General features: G+C 46.0%; 1 pseudogene; it reads left to right on the plus strand.

The window, feature by feature from the left end:
* The first annotated feature begins 275 nt into the window (after positions 1-275).
* Positions 276-2,180, plus strand: LOC134760944 (cell division cycle protein 27 homolog; annotated as a pseudogene).
* The last annotated feature ends 10,566 nt before the right edge of the window (positions 2,181-12,746 follow it).

Raw genomic sequence — 12,746 nt, forward strand, 5'->3', positions numbered from 1 at the left:
TTGGTCCTACATGCCGCAACCCTCCACTGAACTTGGGAGTGGATCTGTTTCCCAAACATGAGGTGACTTTCGCTTTGGAATGGATCACAAGAGGCCAGGCTTTCCAGAGTCGGCAGGATAAAGAAGTCATTCTGGCTCGGCCACCCCCATCCCCCGGTAACTGGTGAATTTAAATGAGCCTAGGCTATCAGGGCCGGAGCCGCTACAGGGGGGAGGGGTGTGGGTGGTGTGAGGGTTTCCGGAGGCACTGCAGAAATTGGGCCTTTGTCTCGAGGATGACAGTGCTGCAGGAACCCGTTCAGGCTGCTATATGGCAAGCACTAAACCACTATGCTTACCGAGATGGGGTTTTCCTCACAGAACGCCTTTATGCAGAAGTACACTCAGAAGAAGCTTTGTTTTTAATGGCGACCTGTTCTTACCTCCCAGGAAAGGCCTATAAAGCATATAGACTCTTGAATAGACATAGTTGTCCTACACCACAATGCAAATACCTGCTTGCAAAATGTTGTGTTGATCTCAGTAAGCTTGCAGACTGGGAACAAATCTTATCTGGTGGAGTGTTTAATAAGCAGAAAAGCCATGATGATATTGTTACTGAGTTTGGTGATTCAGTTTGCTTTCCCCTTCCATTGTCAGGACGTGTATATTGCAAGACAGATCGGCTTGCTAAAGGATAAGAATGTTACCAAAAGAGACTTAGTTTAAATCCTTTCCTCTGGTATCCCTTTGAATCGTTAGGTGAAATAGGTGAAAAGCCAGATCCTGGCCAAACATTTAAATTCACATCTTTACAGAACTTTAGCAACTGTCTGCCCAACTCTTGCACAACACAAGTACCTAATCACAGTTTATGTCACAGACAGCCTGAGACCATTCTTATGGAAACACCCCAGGACACAACTGAATTAAACAGAGTCAGTTTAGAATCTTCCAATTCAAAGTACTCCTTGAATACAGATTCCCCAGTGTCTTTTATTGATTCAGCTGTAATTTCACCTGAAACTATCCCACTGGGAACAGGAACTTCCATATTATCTAAACAGGTTCAAAATAAACCAAAAACTGGTCAAAGTTTATTAACAGGACCAGCAGCTCTTAGTCCATTTACCCCAAGTTTTGGGATTTTGCCATTAGAAACCCCAAGTCCTGGAGATGGATCTTATTTACAAAACTACACTAATACACCTTCTGTAATTGATGTGCCATCCACTGGAGCCCCTTCAAAAAAGTCTGTTGCCAGAATTGGCCAAACTGGAGCAAAGTCTGTCTTCTCACAGAGTGGAAATAGCCGAGAGGTAACTCCAATTCTTTCACTAACAGAAAGTTCTGGTCCATAAATAACTACAACACCTCAGGTAATGAGCCCCACTATCACATCTCCCCCAAATGCACGGCATCGAAGAAGTTCATGACTCTTTACTAGTGACAGTTCCACAACCAAGGAGAATAGGAAGAAATTAAAAATGAAGTTTCCACCTAAAATCCCAAACAGAAAAACAAAAAGTAAAACTAATAAAGGAGGAATAACTCAATCTAATATAAATGACAACCTGGAAATTACAAAATTGGACCCTTCCATCAATTCAGAAGAGGAAATATCCACAATCACACCTCAGATTCAGGCTTTTCATCTACAAAAAGCAGCAGCAGAAGGCTTGATGAGCCTTCTTCATGAAAGGGGGAAAGGTTATTTAGCTTTATGTTCATGCCACTGCAAAGAAGCTATAAATATTTTGAGCCATCTACCTTCTCACCACTTCAATACTGGTTGGGTACTTTGCCAAATTGGAAGGTCCTATTTTGAACTTTCAGAGTACATGCAAGCTGAAAGAATATTCTCAGAGGTTAGAAGGATTGAGAATTATAGAGTCGAAGGCATGGAAATCTACTCTACAACACTTTGGCATCTTCAAAAAGATGTCGCTCTTTCATTTCTGTCAAAAGACTTAACAGACACGGATAAAAATTCGCCAGAGGCCTGGTGTGCTGCAGGGAACTGTTTCAGTCTGCAACAGGAACACGATATTGCAATTAAATTCTTCCTGAGAGCTATCCAAGTGGATCCAAATTATGCTTATGCCTATACTTTATTAGGGCGAGAGTTTGTCTTAACTGAAGAATTGGACAAAGCATTAGCTTGTATTCGAAATGCTATCAGAGTCAGTCCTAGACATTACAATGCATGGTAAGTGGTAATGAATTGTAAAGACAAAGTCTTGTTGATGGTGCTGGTAGTCACTAATTTTTCATGTTAGATAGCTCTTTACTGTCATGAATTTGGTTACTAATACTTAGGAATGGTACATACTGGTCAATAACTTCAAACTAACTTTTTTTATGAAATGTATGTCTTTAACAAACTCTTCAGTTAATTAATGATAATAGAATACGAGATGCTTATACTCAACAGTTTCAGTCTTCTACAAAACTTTTGCAGATACTGTAGTTGTGTTTTGTTTGTTTGCTTGTTTAGTTTTGTTACTTGATTTGTTACTTTTTCTTCGAACACAAAAATGGTGATTGGGACAAAAAGTGCTTGGGAAATTGGAAAGGAATAGCATAATTCACTTATTGGATAATAGAAAAAAACACTGAAAAAGTTCACTAGCTGCTTTTTGACAATGTTCCGGTTTATTGAGTTACTATTAAGAACTTAATGTATCCTTTATTTAGCAGTATCTCTGTTTTACTTTTTTGTATTTGTGTATAAGTAGACACATAGGAAATTACTACCCAGGTCATATTGTTATCAACTGAATAACATATGAAAAAGTTTGTTCCTACTTCTGCCTCAACACCATACTTACTGTTGACATTTATTGTATTTCTCTGGACTGACTTAAAAGTTTAAATATCAAGAGAAGGCAAGGCATGGTGGTTCATGCCTGTCATCCCAGGACTTTGGGAGGCCAAGGCGGGCAGATCACAACGTCAAGATATCGAGACCATATTGTGAAACCCCGCCTATATTAAAAGTATAAAAATTAGTTGGGCATGGTGGCAGGCGCCTGTAGTCCCAGCTACTCAGGAGGCTGAGGAAGGATAATCGCTTGAACCTGGGAAGTGGAGATTGCAGTGAGCCAAGATTATGCCACTGCACTCCAGCCTGGGTGACAGAGTGAGATGCCGTCTCAAGAAAAAATAAAATAAAAATAAAATAAAATAAAATAAAAGTATTAAGAGAAAGTATAATTCTGAAGTAGTAACTCTGAGGAAGCTTTTTTGTCAGATACGGTTATCTTTGGGATTAGTTACTATAGCAGTTGAGTTTTAACACTTGATTTGCTTCTAAATCTGAAGCATTATATTACTAAAATATTTTTTGATTTGTGATTATGTTGTTTAAAGGATTATATATCATTTTGCAGTAGTAGTTGCAGTGCCTGAAAGATTGCCAAAAAAAAAGTGCTAGCTATTGCTGACCAATGTAACAATCAACTTGCCAATATTGCCATCTCTTCCAATAGCTGTGTTCTCCATAATATTTTAAGAACTCAGTTTTTCATAAGGCTTGTGTTGTTTTTGATTTTTTCCCAAGTCTGGTGGATCCTTGTGCTGTTCTTTTTAAATGTGTATTTTCTGTCCAGCTATTCCGCAGGAGACACATTCTTAAAAACCTTAACCATATCAAAAATTGTGTTTAAAGGAGGATTATTCAGACTGGCAAGCTTTTAGTAGGAGGAGTTTAAATGCTGACTTATTTAGGTAACTGTAAATACAGAGCAACTTTATTCTATCTACAAAATAGATAGCCTTGCTTTTCTTTTCACTTTCACTATAATTAGCACCATGTTTAATACCTTTTCTTCATCTATAACACAATTATAATGATATACAAACCACTCAAATAAAGCAGATATATTGTGCTTTAAAAAAAAGTCATTATATGGCACACAATGAGGTGTGACACAAATCTAGAATCTCCAGTGAAAACCAATGAAACAGGGTCAAATCCCGTGACTACTAAAAATAAAAAAATGAGCCAGGCGTGGTGGCGCTGAGGCAGGAGAATCACTCTAACCCAGGAGACAGAGGTTGCAGTGAGCTGAGATCACGCCACTGTACTCCAGCCATGGGGGGACAGAGCAAGACTCCATCTCAGAAGCAAACAAACACAGAAAGCCAATAAAGGTGTTTAACTCAACATGTCAGGCTCAGGTCTCTTGACAGGATACATCCAGCACCCGGGGAAATGTTGATGGGTGGGGTGGAATCTATTTTGTGGCCTCAAGGAAGGGTTTGAGAGACAGTCCCGCAAACGTGATGGCCTAATGAAGCCCCTCCACCCAAGAAGCGATATTCATTTGTATCCTGTAGCCACCCATGAGGGAGAATCGGGCTCTCTAAAGACACCCAAACCCCACCCCACCCCACCCCAATCCACCCCCCTGCTTCGTGAAATGAGCTCTCGCTCCGTTAGGCTCTATTCAGGCCGTGTGGTTTTGTAACTTCCAGCGTGTGTGCCTGGGTTGCAGGGTGGGGTTGGGGCGGCTGTGGATAGAGGAGGGGATAAAGCGGTGGTGTCCCGTGGGTGCCCAGTACGTGGGACGTGAGTGGGGTGGCCAGAGCCTAGGAAACTCATTGCCTGTCAGTACGTCTCCCCCCCGGTCCCCTCTCTGACCTACGCTCCACATCTTTGCAGTTCAGTGGGGATCTTGTGGGTGGAAGTCACCATCCCTTTGGACTTTAGCAGAGGAAGGCCGGGCTCCCAAGAGTCTCCCCGGAGTTGGGGCCTTGGGCAGGCTCACAAGGATGCTGAAGGTAATGGTTGGTGACAGTGATGTAAGTTGGAGGCCTCGGGCCAATGCAGAGGTATCCATTTGACCTCGGTGGGACAGGTCAGCTTTGTGGAGTCCCGTGCGTCCTTCCAGAGACTCATCCAGTGCTAGCAAGCATGGTCCCGAGGATCCCAGCTCCCAGCAGAAGCACTTTTGTTCACACAGAATCCTGGGCAGGAAAGTTCTCAGCAGGTTTAGACCTCCTAGCCAAAAAGCCAAAGCCACTTCTGGGATTTTTTTTCAAAGAGCCAGTGGTTCCACAATGGGCCGTGGGTAGTTGTGGAAATGGAGAGAAGTGTTTGCAGATACATATTTTAGACAGAACGGACAGGGCTGGGTCATAGGTCATGAAGGACATGAGCAGATGCACATTGAGAAAACCCTCCCAGCATCCTAGGTGAACAGAGGTATGATTTTTTGAGACAGTCGAGCTAGATGCAACCCCAGATTTTAGGGTTGGATCTTTATTAATATGTAGTATCTATGAGGTATCCAAGTCCAGAAATCAGCTCTCCAGTTCTGTACAGCATTTTGTAGGGAGATCAAATCCGGGATGTCTAAAGTTAATAATTCAGGCCGTGGTAATGGATTAGATTAGATGTACTTGAACTTATTTTGCCAAGAAAGAGAGGGCGGGAGATAGAGAGAGCCAGAGAGTGAGCAAGCAAGAGAGAGAGAGAGAGACACAGAGACAGAGACAGAGAGACAGACAGAGAGACACAAAGATACACAAAGAGAGAAAGACAGAGACAGAGAGATAAAGACACAGAGAAAGACAAAGATGGAAAGAGACAGAGAGAAACTGAAAGAGAGACAGAGACAGAAAGAGAGAGAGATAGACAGAGAGAGAGACAGACCGACAGGCAGACAGACAGGCAGAGAAAGAGAGTAAGACAGAAAGCAGACACACACACATACAGAGACAGAGACAGTTGGAGAGACAGAGAAAGAAAGAGAGGGACAGACAGAGGGAAAGAGACAGAGAGAGAAAGAGACAGACAGAGGGAGAGACAGAAACAGACGGAAAGAGAGACAGACAGAGACAGAGACAGAGAGAAACAGACAAGGAGAGAGAGACAGACAGACAGGAAGAGAAGCACAGTAAGACAGAAGACAGACACAGAGAGAGAGAGACAGAGAGACAGAGACAGAGAGACAGACAGGCAAAGCGAGAGAAAGAAACAGACAGACAGGGAGAGAGAGACAGACAGACAGGGAGAGAGAGAGAGACTGACAGACAGGCAGAGAAAGAGAATAAGACAGAAGACACACACAGTGAGAGAGACAGAGAGAGAGACAGAGACAGCGAGACAAAGAAAGAAAGAGAGATACAGACAGACAAAGAGACAGACAGAGAGAGACAGAGAGAGAGAAAGAGAGAGAGAGGCAGGCAGAGAAAGAAAGAAAGAAGACAGACACCGTGAGAGAGACAGGCAGAGAGAGAGACACACAGAGACAGAGAGACAGAGAGAAAGAAAGAGACAGACAGAGATAAAGACAGAGACGGACAGAGAGAAACAGACAGACAGGGAGAGAGAGAGACAGACAGACAGGCAGAGAGAGAGAGACAGAAAGGCAAAGAAAGGGAGTAAGACAGAAGACAGACACAGTGAGAGAAACAGGCAAAGAGAGAGAGAGAAAAATAGACAAACAGGCAGAGAGAGAGAGAGACAGAGAAAGAGAGACAGAGAGACAGAGAGAGGAGGAGGAATGGCGTGGTCAGGAAATAATTACACATATTTTATAACGCTTTTGATTCCATAAAGGGTGGCCGGGGTGTGCTTTGAAAACAAAAACAACAGCAACAAGAGCAGCAGCAGCAGCAGCAGCAAGAGCAGCAGCAGCATTTACTGATGGATTTCTAGAAAATAAGATGTTCTGAAGTAAACGTCAACCGGCTCTCACTACACGTTGAGAGATTCACAAAAGCGCTAGTTAACAACAGGAGAAAACAGCAGTTAACATGTCTTGGGGAAAAGATACGTCTTCCTGAAAATTGGGGATTTCTACTTCACCTGAAAAGAAATACATGTGAAAAGGGAAAAACACGAACAAAACAAAACAAAACAACAAACACAGGCCAAGGCACCGTCCCTGGAAATCTTAAGTGAGCAAAGTATTAGTTCTCAGAAAACGTTTCTATTATGGGCAAATACTAAGAACGCCGAGACTAGAGCTGTGACACCATTTCCATTGTGAAACTATACTGGCTGGAGGGCGGACAAACTAAAACATCATGATAAAAGGTGATGGAGACCCAGCCAGGGTGAGGCTTTCCTAGGAAGGGAGGCCTGAGGAGGGAAGTGGGGGGAAAAAAGCCCACAACAGCAGACCCGCCCACTTGCCCACGCGAGTCAAGGGCTATGCCATCGGCCCAAGCTGCCTCCAGGGAAGTGGGACCGTGCCACACCCATCTTCAAAAACGGTGGCCACTGAGTGAGGCCTGATGTCCACCGTTGCAAATGTCAGCCTGACGAGAATGAGATCGCCGGTAAGGGGTGGGGGAAGGAGAGAGAAGTCGGAGGCACACCAGGGTGGCTCCGGAAGGTTTCCAAGCAGGGTGTTGGGAGGCGGGAGGTGGGGGGGTTGGGGGGAACCCGCCTAACTGACTCACTAAATGAAGGTAAAGGGACGTGGGTAGTGGGGGGAGCCGGGGGGCGACTTGAAAATTAAAGTGACCCCTCCTAAAACCCAAGTAGAAGAGTCTATGCGCATGAAAGAAACCAACACACAAAGAAAACTAAAGCGCTGATCAAAGAAAAATATGGCCCCCGCCAGGGCAGAGGCTCCCTAGGCAACCAGGGAGAGAGGGAGGCACCTCCAGAAGGGAGAGAGAGAAACCCGTTGCCCAGGCTCAGTGAAGTAAGCAAGACCTCCCTCCATGTCACCTAGACTTTCAATAACAGTGGCCGCTAGATGATGCCTGAAGACAACCGATGCCTGCAAGTGTCAGTCAGCATGGAAAAGAATGCATTTATTTATTTATTTATTTATTTATTTATTTGTTTGTTTGTTTAGAGACAGAGTCCTACTCACTCTACAGCCCGGGCTGTAGTGCAGTGGCACGATCTCGGCTCACTGCAGTCTCTGCCTCCCAGGTTCAAGTGATTCTCCCACCTCAGCCTCCCGAGTAGCTGTCATTACAGGCGCATACCCCACCGTGCCCGACTCAGTTTAGTATTTCTTGTAGAGACGGGGTTTTACCATGGTGGCAAGGCTAGTCTCGAACTCCCAACCTCACGTGATCCCCCGCCTCAGCCTGCGGAAGTTCTGGGATGACAGACGTGAGCCACCACGCCCGGCCTTAACCATGTATTTTTGAGTTGAGGAGCTTATCAGGGAAATACGAGAAGTAGGGACGCCACACGTGACAGAGAGAAAAGTCTGAAAATGCCCCTTCCATCCAAGTGGGTACCCGGCCTCGACCTTCCAAAGTCATACACCGAGTGGTGAAGCGTAGCAAGGCCCGTCTGTCCGGATTCCTCTCGGCCTCCCTAAGCAGGCCCTTCTCACTTTCGTGGAAGGGGCAGGACCCTCTTCCTCATGGGGGTTCTGACAGACTGACAGAGAAAGAGACAGACATGGAAAGACAGAGATGGACAGAGAGAGACAGAGAGAAACAGACAGAAAGAGAGAGAGACAGAGACAGAGACAGAGAGAAACAGACAGACAGGGAGGGAGAGAGACAGAGAGAGAGACAGACAGACAGACAGAAACAGACGGAGAAGAAACAGAGAGAGAGACTGAGAAAGAGAGAAACAGACAGACACACAGAGACAGACAAAGAGAAACAGAAAGAGAGAGACAGAGAGAGAGAGAAAGGGAGGGAGAGAGAGACAGACAGACAGGCAGAGAAAGAGAGTAAGACAGAAGACAGACACAGTAAGAGAGACAGGCAGAGAGAGAGAGAAAGAGACAGAGAGAAAGAGAGAGACAGACAGAGAAAGAGACAGACAGAGAAAGACAGAGATGGACAGAGAGAAACAGAAAGAGAGAGACAGAGATAGAGACAGAGACAGAAACAGACAGACAGGGAGGGAGAGAGACAGAGACAGAGAGAAACAGACAGAGAGAGATGGAGAGAGTGAGAGATATATAGAGAGAAACAGAAAGGGGGGGAGAGAGAGACAGGCAGGCAGAGAAAGAGAGTAAGACAGAAGAGAGACATAGTGAGAGAGACAGGCAGAGGGAGAGAGAGACAGAGACAGAGAGAAAAAAAGAGAGAGACAGACAGAGAAAGAGACAGACAGAGACGGACATAGAGAAACAGCAAGAGAGAGAGACAGAGAGAGTGAGAGTGAGAGAGACAGAGAGAGAGAAACAGACAGGGAGGGGGAGAGACAGACAGAGAGAGAGAGACTGACAGGCAGAGAAGAGAGTAAGACAGAAGATAGGCACACAGAGAGAGAGAGAGGAAAGAAAGAAAGAGAGAGACAGGCCGGGTGCGGTGGCTCATTCCTGTCATCCCAGCACTTTGGGAGGCTGAGGCGGGTGGATCACGAGGTCAGGAGATCGAGACCATACTGGCTAACTCGGTGAAATCCCGTCTTTACTAAAAATACAAAAAAATTAGTCGGGCTTGGTGGCGGGCGCCTCTAGTCCCAGTTATTCGGGAGGCTGAGGCAGGAGAATGGCGTGAACCTGGGAGGTGGAGTTTGCAGTGAGCCGAGATGGTGCCACTGCACTCTAGCCTTGGCGACACAGTGAGACTCCATATGAAAAAAAAAGAGAGAGAGACAGACAGACAAAGAAAGAGACAGAGACAGACAGAGATCAACAGACAGAAAGAACAGATCGAGAGAGAACAGAAAGGCAGGCAGAGAGAGAGACAGGCAGAGAAAGAGAGCAAGACAGAAGACAGACACAGTGAGAGAGACAGGCAGAGAGAGACAGACAGAGACAGACAGAAAGAGAGACTGACAGAGATGAGACAGAGAGACAGAAACAGACAGAAAGAGAGACAGACAGACAGAGAGTGAGAGAGAGAGGGAGAGAGACAGACAGGGAGGAAGAGGGACAGACAGAGACAGATGGGTAGAGAAAGACAGTAAGACAAGATAGGCACAGAGAGAGAGAGAGTGAGAGAGACAGACAGAGAGACTCAGAAAAAGAAAGAGACAGACAGAGAAAAACAGAGACAGACAGAGAGAGACAGAGAGAAACAGAGACAGACAGAGACAGAGAGAAACAGACAGAAAGAGAGAGACAGAGAGAGAGAGAAACAGACAGGGAGGGAGACAGAGAGAGATAGACAGGCAGAGAAACAGAGTTAGACAGAAGACAGACACAGTGAGACAGGCAGAGAGAGAGAGACAGAGATAGAGAGAAAGAGACAGACAGACAGAGAAAGAGACAGATAGAGAAAGACAAAGACAGACAGAGAGAGACAGAGAGAAACACAGAAAGAGAGAAGGTCCTAGCCGAGTAGCGATATAGTGCCTTTTCTTTCATTTTCTCTTTCTTTTCTGGTTTTCTTTTCTTTTCTTTTTTTCTTTTCTTCTCTTCTCTTTTCTTTTCTTTCTTTTCTTTTCTTTCTTTCTTTCTATTTATTTATTTAGAGACCGAATCTCACTCTGTCGTCCAGGCTGTAGTGCAATGGCGCCATCCCGGGTCACTGCAACCTCTGCCTGCCAGGTTCAGGTAATTATCCTGCCTCAACCTCCCGAGTAGTTGGGATTACAGGTGCCTGCCCCACCGCGCCCAACTCAGTTTCGTATTTTCAGTACAGACGGGGTTTCACCATGTTGACTAGGCTGGTCTTGAACTCCTGACGTCGTGATCCACCCAACTCGGCCTCCCAAAGTGCTGGGATGACAGACGTGAGCCACTGCTTTCAGTGTACAGTGCCATTTATTAGAAATCACTCATGGGAACACACACTTATAGGTCATGTGTAGATGTTTTATTTATTTATTTATTTACTTATTTATTTATTTTTTGCACGGAAAGGTGGGGGGATGGAGTTTCGCTCTTGCTGCCCAGGCTAGAGTGCAATGGCATAGGGGACTCAAAGAGTCAACCTATGGCAGAGAGGACACGTCATTCTGAGTGTAAGGGCCGCAGTGAAAGGTGGCAGGGCCGGCACTTTTAAAGGCTGAAATTCCTCCGGCTCAGGCCTGTCGTCCCAGCACATTGGGAGGCCCAGTAGGGCAAATCACTTCAGGTCAGGAGTTCAATACCAACGCGGCCAACATGGAGAAACCCCATCTCCACTAAAAATAGAAAAATTAGCCGTCTGTTGTGGTGCGCATCTGTAATCCCAGCTACCGAAGAAGAATCACTGGAACCCGGAAAGCAGAGGTTTCAGTGAGCCAAGAGAGCGCCACTGCACCACAGCCTGGGTGACAGAGCGAGAGAGACTCAGTCCAAAAAAAAGAAACGAAGAAAAAAAGAAAGAACAGGCCCAAATACTACATTGTCGCTGAATGTTCCCCCAAAAGGCCGGAAACCCCCTGACTCAGGTCAAGGAGGTGGTGTTTTGTTTCTCTTCTCTCTATCTCTCTTTCCTTCTCTCCCTCTCTCTCTCTTTTTCCTCTAACTTTCATTTCTTGTTCAAGCATACATGTGCAAGATTGTTAAATAGGTTAGCTTCTGATGGGAGGTTCAGTGTGCAGATGATTTCATCACCCCGACACTGAGCGCGGTACTCGACAGTTTTCATGTTTCGATCTGTTTTGGTTTCTCCTGAAGCTGTCTCTCTTTCCAACCCTCCTCCCTCAAGTAGGCTCCCGCGTCTCTCGTGTCCCTCGTTCTGCCCACGCAGAACGCTCATCTATAAGTTCCCACTTATGGATGAGAACACGCGGTATTTAACTGATTGTTGCTTTCATCTTCGGTGGTGGCGGTGAAAGAGGCATGACACTAAATCGACCCTTAGGACGTTCCCCTCTGTCCCCACCCCACACCCCCTCCCCCTACACACCCTCATTCCTGCACACACTCCTCAAACGCAGGAAAGGAAGAAAGACAGAAATTAAAGTAAGAGGTCAGCCTCCAAGGTGGTGGAGGGAGGGGATCTCAAAGGGTGAGCAAGTGATGGGGGTCGGGGGTATCTTGGCTGAGCTTGCAACAATGGGTGAAAGAGTTTCCAGCCCCACCACATCCCATAATCCTCAGCCGTAGCCAACTTCTGGGTGGGGTTGTGCCTGTAAAAGCTTCTGAATGGAGAGAAACCCAAGGCAATGGAAGGCATCAGCTCCAAGTCCAGGAAGCGAATAGGGCTTTGTGCATTTGAAAGGGGCTTTAGAAGGCGGTGCTGCGGCTTCCAAAGCATTGCACCTCACCTCGCCTCACCTCGCCCAGAGCGAGACTCCATCTCAAAATCAATCAATCAATCAATAATAAAAAATAATCAAAGAAAGAAAGAAAGAAAGAAAGAAAGAAGAAAGAAAGAATCAGTACAGTGGTCGTAGTCGTGAATCATTCCCCAGAGTCCAGGCACAGTGGCTCATGCCTGTCACGCCAGCACTTTGAGGCACCGGGTCAGGAGGGTTGCAAAAAAATGATGAGACCCTATCTGTGGAAAAACATTGAAAAATGAAGGCCAGGCTCGGTGGCTCATGCCTGCCATCCCAGCACTTCGGGAGGCCGGGGAGGGTGGATCACCTGAGGTCGGGAGTTGAAGACCAGCCTGACCAACATGGGGAAGCCCCGTCTGCACTAAAAATACAAAATCAGCCAGACGTGGTGGCGCATGCCTGCAGTCCCAGCTGCTGGGGAGGCTGACGCAGGGGAATCGCTTGAACCCAGGAGGCAGAGGTTGTGGTGGGCCAAGATCGTGCCATTGCACTCCAGTCTGGGCAACCAGAGAGAAACTCTGTCTGGGGAAAAAATAAATAAATAAATAAATAAAAATTATCTGGGCACAGTGGCGTGTGCCTGTGGTCCCAGGTACTCTACTCTGGAGGCTGAGGTGGAAGGATCGCTTGAGTCCAGGAGCATCCACGCTGCAGTGAGTGAGTTATG

The sequence above is a fragment of the Pongo abelii genome, chromosome Y (genome assembly GCF_028885655.2).
Source record: "Pongo abelii isolate AG06213 chromosome Y, NHGRI_mPonAbe1-v2.0_pri, whole genome shotgun sequence".
In the NCBI taxonomy this organism is placed as follows: domain Eukaryota; kingdom Metazoa; phylum Chordata; class Mammalia; order Primates; family Hominidae; genus Pongo; species Pongo abelii.